Below are 6878 nucleotides of genomic sequence, written 5' to 3'. Positions count from 1 at the left end.
TCAACTGTGTGCTTTTCCTGCATTTGCATCTTTTACTTCACTATGCCTCACCTAACTGCCAGGTGCCACAGTATGCTCACTGAGATAACATTATGTTTGAAGAAAACAGGAGAAGGAAAGGAAAGTCCATGAACGAAACTAATTAGACAAACTCTGAGTCAATGTATTCATTTAGCAAAGATGCATTACTGCAAAGAAAGAATGTGGCAAAATGAAAGCTCCACAAAAAAGAGCTCCTCTTTTGTGGCTCCTAATTAAGTGGATGTTTAAGAAAAACTGGAGGCAAGAAACAAGGGGGCAGTCTGGACTCACCGGGGGCAGGTGCAGGGTGGGTGCCGCACGCCGGGCTGGGGGGCAGCTGCAGGAGACGGACAGCTGCGGGTCAAATCCAAAATCCAGCGGTGAGGGGGCCCAGGCAGAGACCCCACCGGCAGAACACGGGGCGATCCCGGCAGCGCTCAGGGTGCAGATCCGGGGGGCGAGAAGGCAGGTCTCGGGGTAAAATGGCAGATTCTGGTTTAGCGCATGTGCTGGAACAAACGGACAGTTCAAAGGGCCGGGCCAGATGATGGGGCAGTGGTAAGAACGCTGAGGTAAAAGGGAAGAGGAACAGCGCCCTGCTGGGTGTCTTCAGACGGAATGAAGCGGTTCCAATAAATCCACGAGTAAAAAGTCGGAGAGGAGGAAAAACAGGACCAAACCCGAACATCTGAGCTGTTCCTCACAACAACAAAAAAAAAACAAGCACGACGAACATGGGGGGAGGGCAGGACAGCAAGCACGAACAAGGGGGGGGCAGGACAGGAAGCACGAACAACGAGGGGGGCAGGACAGGAAGCACTCACCTGAGGACGATTTCTTCCGGCGGCGGTCGGGGGAAATGGCAAAACAAAAGCGCTGCCAAAAAAAACAAAAAAGGAAATGCCCACCTCTGAATGACCAAAAAAAGGGGCGGGCTTAAAAAAAGCAAGAAACGCCCACGAATCTGCTCAAGCCGGGGACAGAATTGAGTGACACACATCTCTTCCAATGGCTAGCCTTCATTTATGAAGCTAGCCTATGGAAGAGAAGGCGGGTTCAAGCCCCAGTACTAGGGAAACATAAGATATCGGCTGCGTGACACTGCTGCGCAGTGTACGCTAGGCCGAGCCCTAAAAAGCGGGTTTTAGGAGTGTGAGACCAGCTCTTATCTTTTTACAACTCCTCTCTTATGACACTGTTTTGCATATGCTATACTTTTTACTGGTCGCTGTTAGACTCAGGTCAAGCTGCGATTAACTTCTGTACTGTAATTCATGAATTTGTATTTTATGTTTTGATTAACTTGGACATATTATATTTGTCAATCTGCAACTTGGAAGATGTTTTATCATTTTATACATGACTTTTATGGTTTTCCTTTATAAAACCGAATAAAGTTTGTTGATAATAATCACTAGGGGATTCATTTACAGGGTAGCATAGTATCCCTCACAATAACTCCAGGAGTCACAGTTCACACAATGTACATGCTTTGTTCCCCCTACTTCCAACCTTACATATACCCCCAATCACCTGCCCAAACCTCCCCTGATGATGCCAATGTGGTCCTACGTCAACCCACAGACCATATGTTTAGCCCCTTTGAAACTGCCCATACAATAAATATGCTGCAGTTGTAAATACATATCAACTACCATTTGTTGTGTTTGAAACATTTTATTGAATAATAAAACCTAATAAATATAATCTGATTATTAAAGCAAAACAGAACATCAGTTACCATACACATAAGAGACAAAAAATGTACATAAAAATCAACATACTGTAACACTGCAAAGTTATGTAGAGCACAATTCCTAATTTCGGGCAATCTTTAAAGTTCAACGATAGAAACGTTCATAAAGAACAGGAAAGAAAGGTGGTAGGATACAGTAATTTCATTAATGTAATGCTTTTACATATAGAAAATCAAAATTAATTATTTTCCTTAAGCAATAATGTCTGCACACTAAAATACTAAGAGAAATATATTGAACAATGAACATTTCATGTGTAATTTGAATTCAATTTGAATATTTTACCCTCCTCAGCATTATTTGACTCATGATTATAACCTGAATGCTTTCTGGAAAGGAACCGCCTCATGGGGTTCAAAAGCACATCTTTTCCAACAATAGGATTACAATGATAAACTTGAATTTCAATTCAATTAATTCATTTAGGCTTTTTGGAGATCAGCAATTTTAAATATATGCAAAATCCATACACTTTTGTAAAATTGTCACCTAAACTTGAATTCAATCCACCTTTTGATTAAACAGTTCCCATTCCAGCAACCATCACAGGACCACTTGTTGTTATCTTCCCAATTAGTGATAATGTTTCAGATGGCAACAACAATAAATATGTTTAGAATTTTACCTCCAAAAGGAAAAACATGCCATTTCTGAATCATGGTGCACAATAAAATGTAGGAACCGAAGGGCGTCTTTAGGTATAGCATTCATTAAGGTTTGACCAAGCTTGAAACTAGAGTTCCTGAACTTTTGGACATTTAAATGTCATATTTTAAAAGAGTTCAAACAGATCCAGCACGAGCTCCGCGAAAAATTGAAGATGAGTGAATTGTACTTAGAGAAAATGTGCTGATTAGTAATCTATTGATGTAAAATGCAGTTGTCAGGCAATGCTTGTGGATCTAATCTATTCAGATTTTAACTCCATAGTTTGTTCAATAAATTGACTAGGCATAATACTTGAAAGTCCATCTCTCAGATCAGTTCTATTACAGTTTTACTTGCGATAACACTAAAAGAGATCAATGATAAATAGATTTTAAAATCCATGGATAGAATTGATCCTTGGTCTAAATCTAGATTATTGTCTGCAATAGAAATCAGTATAAACAGATCAAATCTAAAAGGATTGAATATGTTTATTATAGTGGTTTAAACCCAGAAGACACACATTAGTCCTAAAACTCAGAAAATGTATCTAAAGATTATGATTACATCCCATTTATGTCCAGAGACCGCTTTAAATGCTTTCCTGTTTAAGTAACAACATTTGCAAATATACTTAACAAAACATTAAAGCTGGATGTCAGAAATTCTGTCTTTAAGTATTGTGTAAGAGTTTTGTGTGATGATTTTTATTTGATCTGAAGCAACACTATCACTAAATAGCTATGTGCACAGGTTATCATTCAACTAACATTATTAGCAAACTTAATTTGGAGGGAATTGAGAAAAATTGCCTCATGTACCAAGGGTTTTATTGTTCAAAAATCCACTGGTTCGGTAATTCACAGAGTTTGCAAATGCTAAACCCCTTTTTGAATTGTACTAAGCCCATTTAACAATCCATAATTTGGAAGGGGAATGTTAATAGTGTCCTTTCTGAATATGTTATACATCCTTAAGGTATGTATTAAGCTTTGAAACTGTATGTGGGCTGAAAAACAGTAACAGGAGGTAGTAACCCAAAGGGACATTTGTGAATCTGAAAGTAAAATGGGGTGCATTAAAAATGCCTTTATTTAAAAGCAATCACAGACACAGTAGTGTGCTGACTCCACAAACAACCACTTTTACCAAATGGATTATTAATACGTGAACCTCAGTATTTCCTATATTGCTGAAATGTAGTCTCTAATATTTTTGTAATGTTGTGTAAATATGTGTTTCTGTTATTTCAATATTGTCATGAAATGTACCTATTTTTTTGTCAAACATATTGAAATATCTTTATCACAATTTTTGGGGCATTCTAAAAAAAAATTTCACTCTCCAACTTAAAGCTTCCTAAGAAAAATACTGACGCGCAGTCCTGGTTTCTCCTAGATCATTTAGCTTTCTCACTAAACCAAGCACAATATTGATTTGAGAGCGGTGGTTATTGTAGTCATACGCACTGGGGTTCATTTTAAAAAGACAAATATAGGCCTTCCTTTATCTTTAGAAATAATACTTGCAAACATTAGTTAAATAATTTCAGATAATTTACTGATAAAGATATCGGATAAAGATCCCCTTATTTCTTATACCTTGTGGTATCAAAAATCTGCTAGAATTAATAGACTTCTCTTCTACATAAATCCAGGTATGAGAAGGTGTTAACTGCGATTATCAACTTTCCATTATTTTAACACATTTTCTCAGTGCACAGAGTATTGTTCCTACATTGATCACAACATTTCAAGCAATGGTATGTGCTTAAATGTACAATGAAGGGGTAAAAATGTATTTCTACCACAATCAAGAAACCCTTGGGTCTATGAGGATTACTGTTGCAAATTAAGACCTAACTAAGATGAAATATCCCTTTAAAAGGAAGATTTCCCTCACCCACCATAGTTGGCATGCTTCCTCATTTGGAATCTCCTCGCTCAGTTATACCTAGTCACGGTACGGGGTACAACCCCCTCACTGAGAGGGAGGAGTTCAGGCATGTTTTGTTATAGAGAAAGGTATACTAAATACCACAATAATGAGCTCAGGGTAGTGGGGGCAGCAGAATGAAAGTTAAAACTTGGTAAAGGGTATATGGTTTCCATTATTTGTACTCCCTTGGGCCACGATTAAAAACAGGGCACTGTGGTAGAAATATATATGCACTGTTAGTGTTAATAGGAGGTCAACATGTTTCAGCCTATTAGCCCTTCAAAGAAGTGTTTGCGGCTTTCTTCAGAACCTAATCAAAAGTGCTGCTGCTCATTGTACTCAATCAATTACAAGCATTGGCATAGCCAATAGGTCTCGCCTTTGGGACCTTATAAGTGTTTAGCAATGCAGATCCAGTAACAATGTGAAATAATTTCTATTAAAAAAAGACTATAAACTAACTAAGCTAGACATGACTTTATAACTGATTAATCAAACGTTTCTGGAGGTTTAGTATATAACAACTCCTTTTTAGGTCTCGCCTGCCAATACGCTTGCGCATTGCTGGCGAGATATATAGGGGCTAAACCAGGGCTAAACCATTGGCGGATTTCGTACAGTGCCTGTGGAGCAGTCAAGCGGAAAGCGCGTCCACATCAAAGGCATCTGAAGCTTCCCCCAGCGTGCGCTCGGCCTCAGGCATTTCTCCTCCCCTAATTATTCACTGCCCACGGCCGGCCGGCAGTATTTTCACTTTCACGGCCGCCAGGCCGTGTCTCACATTTCTCCTCCCCCCTCATCAATGCCAAGAGCTTGTTTTAAATGTTTTTATTACTGCAAACATAAGGCTGACACTTTAGCAGGCACTGCGTTTTCTTTTCTTCTTTTTTATTCAGTGGAATATGCTTTCAAAATATAAAATAAATAAATATCGCACCAGCTTTCCAAGGACCGATTTATTATTTTTACCAATGCTCGATTCTTTTTTAGTCAGAGGAGGATGGTTTAATGTCAAGCAGTTACGCTATCTGTGGGAGTCTCATGGAGTCCTCACTCTATTCGCGTTATTTTGAGTAACACTTACCTGACGAGACCTTTTAATTGGACAGGATTAGTCTGAGAATAGCTCCGTAGCCTAGCCTTTGTGCCCGTAAGAATCAACACATTTCTCAATTATCAGACTGTTAAAAAGCTCTCTGATGCATTTTGAAGTAGGAACCGGAGGAAAAACAAACGACCAGCAGATGGTGGTGCTGAATCACATTTGTAAACCCCAGACGACCTTTCTTTACCGCTAACTCGCCGGACGTTCCTTACTGGCCATCCAGGCCTTTTTGGCAGCAAAATGGACCAGAATCCTGGTGAACTGTGCACATTTATTTTCCCAGTCAGCTTCTCTAAGATACTTTGTGCAAAAACGTTTTGACAAGAACTGGGAGTGACGGTAAGATTTTGCTTCCCTGAACAAAGTGACAATTTGTCGTAACATTCACTCCTCACTTCAGTTCCTGAGCAGACGCCTAGTAACGTATATAGACAGCATAGGCGAGGCACAAGCTTTGATTCTGCCTGTTTATTGGAAGAGTAAAGTGTGAACAGGTCCGCCCCTCTATTTGTGTTACACTTCACCTTTAACAGGCCAGTCTGGGAGTGAGTTTAATTAGCAAATGAGGGAAAGTGGACTTTAAAGCCATGAAAATTAATCTGTGTCACCTGCAGGTCATGTGTTTAAATGCTGAATAGGTCAATTTAGATTTTCATCCTTACGAGGTTGATATACTGAATACTTTTAAGTTGGTTAACATTAGCATCACCATCTTAAAAAAGGAAAACTTTGATATCAAGTGCTATATTAAAGAACCAGTTATTATTTTAAATAAAGCCACCTGTCATATAGGGGTGTTCATGGGCTTGCTCACAATGAATATTCAGAAATTACGTACTTTGCAGGCAGGGAAATCCACCACTTTGGAGTTGAGTGCTATGTTTAAAGTTGGGCTAATCGTCATGTTTCCACTGATGGAGCCTCTGCTTTCTTTACCGGTGGAAATCTTTGATTTTGACCAAGAAGCTTTCAGGGACCTTATGATGAAGGTCAAATCTGGCTCCCCTGAAGATTGCTGCCCCCCGAGGATCCTAAAGGAAGCCTTTACGGCTTGCCCAGATCCACCCATGGCCTTATTAAACCTCTCACTATCTCATGGCTATGTTCCCAACATTTTAGAAGAGGCGTCAGTCATCCCTCTCCTGAAAAAACCAGGAGCAGACCCCGGGTCTCTCACAAATTACCGTCCCATCTCTTTGACCCCTTACATGGCCAAACTACTTGAAGCCCATGTAGCCAAAAACTTGTCTGCCTTTTTGGAGCAGTCAGACTACCTGGACACTCACCAAGCAGGGTTCCGCCCTGCACACTCTACAGAAGCAGTTATATTATCAGTCTTGGACCAATTACGAGCAAAATGGAGGATCCCCCCAAGCACTTGTGCTTCTGGATCTCTCCGCCGCGTTTGA

This window comes from Lissotriton vulgaris, unplaced genomic scaffold, assembly GCF_964263255.1.
Source record: "Lissotriton vulgaris unplaced genomic scaffold, aLisVul1.2 SCAFFOLD_620, whole genome shotgun sequence".
Classification (NCBI taxonomy): domain Eukaryota; kingdom Metazoa; phylum Chordata; class Amphibia; order Caudata; family Salamandridae; genus Lissotriton; species Lissotriton vulgaris.
This window is presented reverse-complemented; position numbering follows the sequence as displayed.